At 54.0% G+C, this 11,775-nt stretch overlaps 1 protein-coding gene across 1 annotated transcript in view; it reads left to right on the top strand.

Moving 5' to 3' along the window:
• The first annotated feature begins 3,423 nt into the window (after nucleotides 1-3,423).
• Nucleotides 3,424-11,775, top strand: part of Akt2 (v-akt murine thymoma viral oncogene homolog 2) — a 33,994-nt gene continuing 25,642 nt past the window's right edge. The window contains exon 1 of the mRNA XM_013032715.1: nucleotides 3,424-3,599. The gene's annotated coding sequence lies outside the window, so the exon portion shown is untranslated. The remainder of the gene's footprint in view (nucleotides 3,600-11,775) is intronic.

The raw sequence follows: 11,775 nt of genomic DNA, 5'->3' as shown, positions 1-11,775 counted from the left end.
TCGGGCAGGGACAAATCTCTTTAACTGCTTCTCTGTAAAGAGTGGGCGATGTTGCAAAGCAGTTCAACCACAAGTCTAACTATTCCAGGCTAGATCTCTTTCTGAACCCCAAAAGATCTCCAAATGAGAGAAAGTGTCGGCTATCTTGTTCTGAAAGAGAGAGCTTTCCCTCCAAACTCCTTCCTCCCAAATCTGAACAAGCAACTCTGGGGGTACAGCTTTTCAAATCCAACCTCCATACTCTTCCCCTTCTTGCCAGGGAGCCTAAAATGTATTTCTTCTTCCTTGGAGGGAGAGAACTTCAAGTAAAGTAATCCAAGAGGGTTCTGGGGCCTTCCCAATAGCTAGCTATTAAGTGTGAACCACCATGCCTGGTTTGTTGATGGAGATGAGGTTTTGCTAACTTTTTTGCCCAGCTTCAAAGGGGGAAATGCTTAAATATTCCCCATTCTGTGTAGGATCTTTGTGGGGCAGTGCTGGATACTCAGTGATGACTAAGTACTGGTCTCCTTCCTCAAAGGACCCTTTGTGCCCAGGGAAACAGATTTGTCACCAACAATACTCTAAAATGGTTAGGGATGTGAAAGTAGACACTGGGCAGAGTTATCAATACTGTTTGATGTGGAAAGACTATAAATTAGGAGTACAGAGTTGTGCCTTATCAATATAGGGCAGTGTATTAAGGACTGTTTTCAGCATTGAATAGTTTATTTTGGGGAAAACTAAGGCCCATCCTTGAGCAGGACTTGCCAAGAACCTGAGAACTTGTTAGTCTTGGGCTTCTGCTCAAGATGAGTGCTCTACCACTGAGACACAGCTACACTTCTGGTTTTCTGGTGGTCCTCTGGAGAAAAGAGAACATCATGGGATGTTCTCTGCCTGGCTGGCTTTGAACCATGACCATCAGATCTCAGCCTCCTGAGTAGCTAGGGTTACAGGTGTGAGCCACCGGCACCCAGCAGGATTCAACTCTTCTGTTTGCTTATGTGGTGCTGAGGAATCAAACCCAGGGCCTCATGCATGCAAGGCAAGCACTCTACCACTGAGCCACCTTCCCAGCCCCAGGATTCAACTCTTAACCAGCCATTTTTCTCCCCAGTATGTATTTGCCAAGCTTCCTAGCATACTGTAATCCTAAGTTTAGAAGGTAGCAGTCACCTCCCAACCTGTGAGAGAAAAAGAAAGGGACTTGAAGCCAGATGCTCCACAGCTGTCTAGAACCCTAGTTAACACATGAGTCAGCCAGAATCTCTGTAAAGCTTTTTTTCCTTTCTTTTGATTTTTTTTGAGACAGGGTCTTGCTACATGGCTCAGGCTGGCATTGAGCTCACAATCCTCCTGTCTCCCCTCCCTAGTGCTGGGATTACAAGTATGTTCCATGCCCTTCAGGCTTCTAAAGCTTTTTGTGAGGGACGGCAATTAATTTTTTGGGGGGGGGGATGGGGAGGTTGGTTATGGGGCTTGAACTCAAGGCCTGAGTGCTGTCCCTAAGCTCTTGCTCAAGGCTAATTCTCAAGGCTAGTGTTTTTAGCTACAGTGCCACTTCCGGTGTTCTGGTGATTAATTATGGAGTCTCAAGGACTTTCTTTCCTGCCTGGGCTGGCTTTGAACTGTGATCCTCAGATCTCAGCCTCCTGAGTCGCTGGGATGACAGGCCTGAGACACAGGTACCTGGCTGTGAAGGAAATCATTACTAAAGCATCTGTGGGCCCAAGTTGCTGCAGATTCTCTTGGCATTCTGTAAGGTTTTAGGCAAGGAAAGAACACGCAGGAGGAGGTAAATGTGAAGAAAAGGAAAGTTTATTGGAGTACGCTCCTGGGCAAACTCCCTAGTCGGGATTAGAAAGGTCACCCAGAGTCTGGTTGTAGGAGGGTTTATGTGGCCGGGGTCAGCAGGAAATTTTAGCACATAACTTGTTTTGCGAGTTTGAACAGTTTCCGCCTAGTGCCCCTGAAGGACAGGATGATTGGGACAGGTGGTGTATAATTGGGACAGGTGGTGTGTAAGGAAGTGGCTTTTTCTCAGCTGCCTCTGCCCTCCAGTGACCTGTCACATTTGCATTTTGGACTCGTTCTGATAAAACGTCATTCTGTTTCCAAGACATCGTTCACGGTTTCTAATTTACAGATAGGTATACTGAGGTTCAGAAAATGGGTTCATGGTCATCCATAAGGATGAAACTCAAATCTGAGAATAGTGCGGCTTCAGAGCCTAAGCTTAAGACAGGCCGCCACACTGAAAAAGAAACCCCTGTCAGCCCGGCACTGGTGGCTAACCCCTGTCATCCTAGCTACTAAGTTGGCTGAAAACCAAAAATTGAGGTTCAATGCCAGCCTGTACAGGAAAGTTGGTGTGAGACTCCTATCTCCAGTTAACCAGCATAAAGCTGGAAATAGAGCTGGAAGTGGTTCAAGTGGTAGAGCGCTAGCCTTGAGCAAAAAAGCACAAGGGAGGACCCAAGCCCTGAGTTCAAACGCGCGCGCGCGCGCACACACACACAGAAAGAAACAAGCCCTTCCCAACTCCCCAGGACACACACACACAGAAGCCCAGGAGACACACACACACACACACACACATGCCCTTCCCAACTCCCCAGGACACACACACACACACACACATGCCCTTCCCAACTACACACACACACACAGAAAGAAACAAGCCCTTCCCGACTCCCCAGGACACACACACACACACACACACACACGCCTTTCCCAACTACGCACACACACATACACGCCCTTCCCAACTCCCCAGGACACACACACACACACATACACATACACGCCCTTCCCAACTACACACACACATACACGCCCTTCCCAACTCCCCAGGACACACACACACACATACACGCCCTTCCCAGCTACACACACACATACACGCCCTTCCCAGCTACACACACACACATGCACGCCCTTCCCAACTACACACACACACATGCACGCCCTTCCCAACTACACACACACATACACGCCCTTCCCAACTACACACACACATACACGCCCTTCCCAACTCCCGCTCAGGCTCTTTAAGAAAGGCAGAAGCCAAAGCACCAATGAGAGCAGAGTAAAACAAGATCAAAGCGTGAGTAAATAAGAACCAAGGGCTGCTGGGAAATAATCACAGCCCGGGGCCTCCAGGGAAAGTCTGTGCAATGGGGTTCTACTGCGCCTGCGCCGGAATTTTATCACGCCTGCGCAATACTCTACTTTCAGTCCTGCGCCTGAGCGAGGTTCCCCACGCAAACTAACATTGCCTTATCCACGCAGGCGCCTTACTGGGAGCCCGCCCGCTCTCCTCTCCTTGCGCCTGCGCACTGGTGCTCTCCGAGCCCAGTCCTCGCTCTTTGTACGTCAGTTCCTGTTGACGGCGGGAGGCGGTATTTCCTTGGGAGGGGGCGGTGAGCGGGGGCTGGGGGGAGGGGGCGGGGGGGCCGCGCCGCGCGAGCCGTTGGGTCTGGCTCGGAGGAGGCGTCGCCGCTTTCACTGCCGGCCCGCTGCAGTCACCAGGAAACACCCGGAGCTGGAGCCAGCGCTGCGTGGCGATGGGCGGGGGTAGAGCCCCGCCGGAGAGGCTGGGCGGCCGCCGGTGACAGGTGAGTGCGCCAGCGCGGGTCCCTCAGCGTCTCCCCCTCCCCCGCGATGGTCGCGTCCGGGCCCCCCGCGGTGCCGCGCTGGGCCGTACCACCCGTGCCCGCCGGGAGGGGACCACAGTCCCGAGCCTCTTTCCCTCTCCCCCCCCCTTTTCCGGAACTGAATGGGGGTGGCTGCGCGGGGGCGGTGGGACTAGCCCAAAGAGGACGGGGACGGGGGCGGCGGGCCGTACCACCGGACGGCCGCGGGGCGGGGGGAGCACCTAGTGTGTGAGGGTCTAGGGACACCGACCCTAATAACGTGGGCGGGCTAGGTGTGTGTGTGTGTGCGCGGGGGGGGGGGAGATCTCACGCCTAGTATGCGAGGACGGAACCTCTGAAGGGGCCCACCACGTCGTTCCTACAGTGTTTTTTAGAGGGATGGGGGGCTGTCTGGAGCGTGGCCTATACCACGGGTGGCCATGAAGGGGGCCGTCTGGATTATACCAACAAGGCTGGGGGGGCATCCTTAGGACCCAGCGCCGCTTTGCGAGGGGGGTGGGCGCAGGGATGTTTTTAATCTCTGAAGGACGGGGCACTGACGGGTGGGGAGATCAGGACCGGCACCGGTGGGCGTTAGGGATGTACTTGGGGGCTCCGTGCTGCCGAGTGGTGTGGGGCACTTCTGTTTCCTGTAGTTTAATGTGTGTCGGTGGGCGTTTACACGGAGCTCACCCTTAATTTGGGTGGTTACTAGGCTGCTTTGAACCCTAGGCCTGGACTGCCCTGGGCTCCTTCTAGAACCCTCTCAGATTATTGACTTGGAGGTGTGGGATATCCTTTTGGCAATGGATGCCAGCCTTTGACATCTCTTCCTTCCGGGAGGCGGAAAGATAGGTCTTAGAAGTCGCTGAAAGTTGTCTGAGCTTTAGGCTCCCTGTTAGGAAGGCGAGAAGGGCATTGGGCTTGGATTTGAGGAGTTGTGTTCCTCTCTCCTTCCCCCAGCCCCCACCAGTTGCTTGTTTAGACTTGACAGGAAGAGTGTTTGGAGGGACAGTTCTCCCTCAGGGCAAGGTAGTTGAGATTCCGAGGTCCCATTCCTCTCATTTTGAGACCTCTTGGGATTCAGCAAGAGGCCTAGCTAGGCTGGAGTAATTAATCCGGGTTGTGATTAGGCTGCTTTTCAGCGTTGTCCACTCTTTCCAGAGTAGCAGTTGGAGATGAATCTGTTTCCGATCTAGGTGGGCAGTGGGTGTGAAGGGGACCAGGCACCCACTGAGATCACCACAGGCTCCTCCATCCCCAGCATCCGGGCTGTTTGTGTCTTCAGTTACCAGCCCAGCAGCCCTTCATGTTTATGCTCAACTGTTGAGCGATAACAGTTGGCCTGTCCTACGTGAGGCTGATCACTGTTTTCCCAGCTGTTCCTCTCTGCATGGGCCACAGGAGCCGGGAGGGGGCTTCCCCCACCCCCAGCCCAAGAAGGAAGGCTGCTCTGAAGGGCTCAGGGCAGTCAGATCCCCCCAAAGTGGTTTCTTTTGTGGTTTCTGGGCTGCTGCTAGAAGCACATGACCAGTGCCCCTGCTCCCTTGGCCAGTTTGTGACCTTGGCTTACCCTGTAACCTTCGCTCTGAGTCTGGTTTTCCCGGAGGACTGGCTGTAGTCCCTGATTGACCCAGCTGATGGGGATGGGGATGAGGTCAAGAGGGCGCACTGTCCCCAAAGCCTAACGCCATTCCTGGAGAGACAGATCCCTGGGTCCTTAGAGGCAGTGTGTTCTCCAGCTGTTAGCTCCTATTCACCTGATGGAGTCCACCACATCAATAAAAACCATAACCATTTAAACCGACAGCTGACCTTACCTGAGTACTTCCTGGGGGCTTGACACTTAACACTCACCTCACAGGTGAACTGCCCAATATCCTAGGTGAGGAAACTGAGGCACACACACATTTCCAGAGTGAGTGGCTAGCAACTGTTTATTGGGCATTTGGCCCATGCTAGGCACATGCAGGCTTCTTCACACATGACGTAAGCCTCAAAACATACATAGAATTTCATTTACAGAGCCCTGTGAGTGACGTCAGAGTGTGATACCCATTTTACAAATAAGGCAACCTAGGCACTGAGCTAAGACAGTGGTTTTGTTTGGGAGCTAACACTGTGTCTGGCTCTGGGCTTGGAGCTTTATCCACAATTTGTTTCTCTTTCTTTTCTTTTTTTTTTTCCAGAGTCAGAAATTGAGGTCTGGAGGAATTATCTTTTCCCATGTCTTATCAGACTATCGGAAGCCAGGCTGGGGTTTGAACCCAAGCCCGTTAAGTCCTGGTGTCATACAATCTTTCTTTACCAGGTCTCAGGCCTGGTGTGACCTGTCCTCTTGACCTCTTCCCTGGTCACTTCCTTCCCTCAACCTGAGCCTGAAGATGCTGAGTGCTTTCTGTCCTGTCAGTGGCTAGTCCAGCACTTCTGTACTTTCTGGGAAACTTGGGGTCTCCTCCAAGTTGAGAGCTTTGTGCTTCCTGAGCAGATACTTTTAAACCTGAGCTCTACCACACCTCACCCCTTGTAATTTTTATCTTATTTTCCAGGTATGGTCTTGCATTTTTGCCCAGGGCCAACCCCAGACCTTGATCCTTTTGATCTTGTCTTCAGTCGTTGGGATTACAGTTGTGTGGGGACAGGAGCCAATGGGAAGGCCGCACAGGAGTAGGAGGGGATGACACAGCCATCATGGACCAAGCCGTGCTACAGGCAGGATAGAGATATATCTGGTGCTTTCCCCTGGGGGCTGTGTGAATGCAGCCACAGCATTGCCTCTGTCATGGGCTCTGCAGCTAGCTGTAGGAGAGAGTGAATTAATACACAAGAAGCTCTGAAGTGTCAGTGGGCACTTACACCATTTCTTTTATTGGGGGGGGCGGTCCGGTCGTGGGGCCTGAATTCTGGGTCTGGGTGCTGTCCCTCAGCTCTTCAGCTCAAGAGGAGCCACAGCGCCACTTCTGATTTTCTGCTGGCTAATTGGAGATAAGAGTCTCATGGACTTACCTGCCCAGGCTGGCTTTGAATCATGATCCTCAGATCTCAACCTCCTGAATAGCTAGGATTATGGACATGAGCCACCGGTGCCTGGCTTGTCTTTTTTTTTTTTTGCCAGTCCTGAGGCTTGGTCTTAGGTCCTGAGCTTCTTTTGCTCAAGGCTAGCACTCTACCACTTGAGCCGCAGTGGCACTTTCAGCTTTTTCTGTTTATGTAGTACAGACCCAGGGCTTCATGAATGCCAGGCAAGCATTCTACCACTAAGCCACATTCCCAGCCCAGCATAATACATCTTTATCAATAACATCCCCTCTCCCCCATCCTGAGGCTTGGACTCAGGGCCCCGGTGCTGTCCCTGAGTTGCTTTTGTTCAAAGCTAGTGCTTTACCACTTGAGCCACAGCTTCACTTGTGGCTTTTTTGGTAGTTTAGTGAAGGTAAGAGTCTCATAGACATTCCTACCTGGGCTGGCTTTGAGCAATAATCCTCAGATCTCAGCCTCCTGAATAGGATTACAGGTGTGAGCCACCAGTACCAGCAATAGCTCTCCATTTCGAGTCTCCTACTGTAGCTCTTGGAGTAGCCAGGAGGGGGAGAGTAGGCATGGCAGCCCTTGGATGAGGTGTAGGTTTGGTCCTGAAATCACTGGAGCTCCGAACACCATCTGTTGAGTGTTGAGTATTACATCAAGTGCTGGACATGTGGGGTACACACAAGTGTACCCGTGCAGAGCTGAGGGAGAGCAAGGAGGTAGAATAGGTGAGGGGGTGAGGAGGTGAGTGCCTGGCAGGGAATTCAGAGCAGGAGGGGACTGCCAGGAGCATCTGGACACGTAGGGCTGCTCCTGACGGGCAAGGTACACAGACAGTTATATGGGAGCAGCGGGACAGGCTCACTGAGGTGTGTGTAGCTGGGCAGAGCCAGCGAGAACAGCTGGGGCCTAGGGCCCCAACAACCTTGTAGACTGTGGAGGAGTTTGGATTGGGCAGATTTCAGGTGACTTGGCCCTGAAGGGTCTTGGCTTCTTAGGGGCACTGGATTTGACCTTGCTTGGGCTGGAAGTTTCCAATGCCTTCCACTTCCCCTTTGAGTGAAATCACTGGGCAGAGGCTCTGAGACCCCCTCCCTCTGCTGTGGTTTTCTCACCGTTCCCCTGAGCAGGGGGTGGAGGGTGGGGGCTGTTGCCCTTAGGGAAAAAGGCAGCTGGAGGGGGGTTTAGTGGACTGACTTTGCTGTCCAGCCCTGCCAGCCGCACTGATGACAAGAACAGAGCAGAACAACAGTCCCACTGATAGCAACCGCCCAGCGACTGCTCTAGAATGGAAGGCCTGGGTCCTGGGGCTTGCCTTCCAGCAAGGACTGCACATCATGTTGGGGTTGATAATGTCCTGATAATGGGGGTGGGGGTGTCCTGGTCTGGCTTGGGCAATCAGGGAGGCCTCTCTGGGGAGGTGACACATGGACAGGGCCTGAGGGCCATGGGAGATTATTGTAGATTATTGTGAAGATCTTGTGGGCTTTTGAAGGAACTGGCTCCAGTTGTCACTTGGGTGGTGACAGCCTCTGAAACCAGTGATGGGTCTCACTTCCTAAGCTTAGCACAGTAAGCAGGAAGGCTAGTATTTGTTTCTCCCAGGCTCGGTCTCGTCTGGGGTGCTATCCTGAAAGGAGCGCCCTCTCTGACAACATGGGGCTCTAGAAGTCCTCCAGGCTAGATTGGCAAGTACTGCCTTCTGCTCTTGATCTTGGACCATGGAGGACGACAGTCACCCCTCCCTGGGCCTCCAGCCTCTCAGGGCTCTCGGCAGAAAGCCGGCAGCCACCAGGCATCTGGGCTGAGTGGTGGGGTGGTTCTGTGGCGGGCTCTTCTGGACAGTCAGCCAAGCAGTAAGAGGCCCAGCTGGGGGAGCAGCGGGCCTGGGAGCCGGACCAGGAGGACGGACGGAGGGAGGGAGCAAGTGTGGGTGGGGCCTGGGGTGGGATCAAGGCCTGTCCCCCTGAGGCAGGACCTGCTGCCAACTCGGCAGGCACCCACAGCAGGGCCCGGGTGCTGTGGGTGAGCTGAGCAGGACTGCAGGGCCGGGCCAGCTGAGGAGCCTCCGTGGCAGAGGTCCCTCTAGAAGTTCTTCCAGCCCAGCCACCCTGGCAGAGAAGCTCGTCCACAGACGTTGTTTCTAAGGGTGAGGCCAGAAATCCCAGCCTTCCTTGGTTTGCCACCTGGGGCCCCTTTCTGAGCTGTCTATAGCAGCTGCCACTGCCAGGTCTCCTCCTGGCCTGCTCCCAGGCTCCTTAGGGGCAGATGATCATTAGCCTGCCCTCACATGGCCTGGCCTGCCTAGTGACCCAGGCGCCCTGGCTGATGGGTGGACAGTCCTTCTGGTGCCCCACAGGTGCCATGGAGCCCCACTTCTCCTGGGTGCAGCTTGATTGCCTGAAGATGAGAATGCTGAGCAGGGCTGTGGGGGCGGGGGTTAGAGAGCCTTTCTCCAAGTGGGCAGGCAGTGGAGCGGGGTGGGCGTGGGGGATTCAAGGGACAGCCTGTGTGTGGTTGGCAGGGTGGGTTCCTGGTTGGAGTACTGGATGTGTGAGGATTCTGCTAGCTGAGTACCTTCCCAGGTGGGTTCTGCACTGAGCTGCTGTTAGGGTTCTCTAGAGACCTGTGTATAAATGGGAAACTGAGGCATAGAACATGCTATATAGCATTTTCAGGTTATTCTTTATACTTCTTTTTTTTTTTTTTTTGGTGCTGGTCCTGGGCTTGAATTTGAGACCTACCTGCTGTCCCTGAGATTTTTTTTTGCTCAAAGCTGGTGCTCTACCACTTGAGGCATAGCTCCATTTCTGGATTTTTTGGTGGTTCTTTGGAGATGAGTCTCACAGACTTCCCCACCTGGGCTGCCCTCAGATCTCAGCCTCCTGAGCAGCTAGGATTACAGTGGTGAGCCACTGGGCTTGGCTCTTTGTTTTTTGTTTGTTTTTTCTTTGTTGTTGGTCGTGGGGCTTGAACTCTGAGCCTGGGTGCTGTCCCTCAGCTCTTCAGTTCAAGGTGAGCGCTTTACCACTTTTGAGTCAGGATTTTTCAGTGTAGCCCAGACTGGCTTAATACTTGTGTTCCTCCTGCCGCTGCCTCCCCAGTGCTGGGACCACAGGCCAGCACAAATCTTAACTCTGTTCCTCTTGGGAGAAGCTCTGTACTCAGCCTCCTGCTGGGTCCTGCTCTGCACCCTGGGAGCTGGGTACAACTGTTTGTCCCCATTTGCGAGGTGAGGAAACAGGCACAGGGAGGCTGTGGCACTTCTTGGGGTTGTAAGTGAATCCTCTCGGGCCATTCTTCTGACTGACACTGTGGCTGCAGTTCTGGGGTTATCACCATGTGTGTAATGAATTCTAGACAGAGCTGTCTGTGAGCATTTCCCCTGGTGTCCTGGAAAAGCCTCCATTTGGCTGCTGGGGGAGGTGGGTGTGGCCGCTTCCCACCCCTCCCTAATGTGGGCGCAGCCTTGGCCCTGGCCAGCCTTTCCTAGAGGCAGGGGAGAGCTGAGTGTGGGAGGCCGCCCACACGGAGTCCCGACTTCCCAAATGGCCATGGGAGCTGGTCCCTGGCTGGCTTTTGGCCATATCTGTATTGGAGCCCCTATGTCCGTGTCATTTCGAGTGCCAACAGCCTGCCAGAGGGGCAGAGAAGTAGCATTTACCTATGAGAATGGCTGAGGAAGAGACAGTGGGATAGGTAGCTGGGCTTGGGGGGCTCCTGATGAAGGAGAAGCTGGCCAGAAAAGGCAGAGTGAAGGGTGAACAGGACAGGGCACCTGGGGAAAGCCCTACTCAGCTGGCTCTGGGGCTAGAGCGGAGGCCATAGGAGCCGGGCTATGGTGAGGAGCCAGGCCAGGGGTGTGTGTGTGGGGGGGGAACGGACACGTTATCCAGATTCAGGTGGGCCCCTAGATAGGAGCCAGAGAGAAGCAGCCAGGGCAAGAGGCAGGCCAGGTTCCACTTTGGGTCTCCTAGGACTGGCCTGTCTGGGGTGTGCAGTGGAGTTTGCATCTCTGTTTTGCTGCCTCTTTGCTACACAAAGCCTGTGCCATCTCTGCAGGAGCTCAGCACAAGAGCAGTGTTCTGGTTGTCACCCCTCTGGACCTGGACCTACCCTGTGCTGGGACACAGAGAACACGGGACCAGAGCTCCTGCTTTGTGAGGCTTCTGGTCCAGGGGAGGCCCCATTGCTCAGATAATGGTGGGGCAGCTGGGGAGGGAAGGCTTACTCTGAGGGTCTGCCGTTGTGGGAAAGGGGCAGTCAGGAAGGGCTCCTCTGAGGAAAGGAGGAGTGGGCAAGTTAAGATGGGTGAATAGCAAGCTGGCCAGGGAACGTGCTGAACATGTGCAAAGGCCCAGGGGTCAGGGAAGCAGTTTTCCAAGGGACTAGCAGAAGGGGAACTTGGGTATGTTGGGGCCAGCAGATCCCTGAGGCTGCAGAGTGGGCCCTGAGGCAGGTGGGTCCTGGCAGTATCCATAAGAGTGTATGTCATGCCCCATGGGCATCTGGGAAAGGCCCTGGGTAGTGTCAAAGCTGGGCTGAGAGGATCCTGCTGGCTAAGGCTGGGGCTGCCCATGTGTATAGCCCACGACAGGAAGCCCAGAATATTGGATGCGGTTTTTGAGGGAGCCATAAAGCCTTGAACAGGCAGCATGAGGGGGAAGGTGTTGGGGGGCATGGTAGAGAAGACAGGAAAGTCTGTTCTGGAACTTATTCTTGTCCCAGTTTCTTTCGCAGCCTGCCCACGCCTCCATCTCGCCCTCAATCCTACCTGTTCCAGCAGACAGATGGGGCAGGCGGGGCACATGGTGGCGGAGAGAGGCGTCTAGAATGCTACCTTCTCACCAAGGAGGCAGAATAGGTAAAACTTCACATGTTCAGAAATATGTAGTGTCTCCACCCACTGAAGAAAGAATGATTTAACCTGACGTGTGCTGGATTCTTGCTGTGTCCAGATTTGGGGAGGACTTCTGGTGGAAAGTTCGGCCAGTCCTCTGGGAGGACCATATTCTTTTTTTTTTTTTTTTGTCAGTCGTGGGGATTGAACTCTGGGCCTGGGCACTGTCCCTGTGCTCTTCAGCTCAAGGCTAGCACTCTACTGCTTGAGCCACAGCACCACTTCTGGTTT

The sequence above is a fragment of the Dipodomys ordii genome, unplaced genomic scaffold (genome assembly GCF_000151885.1).
Source record: "Dipodomys ordii isolate 6190 unplaced genomic scaffold, Dord_2.0 Scaffold156, whole genome shotgun sequence".
In the NCBI taxonomy this organism is placed as follows: domain Eukaryota; kingdom Metazoa; phylum Chordata; class Mammalia; order Rodentia; family Heteromyidae; genus Dipodomys; species Dipodomys ordii.
Note: the sequence above shows the minus strand (reverse complement) of the source record. Positions and strands in the feature narration are given on the sequence as shown.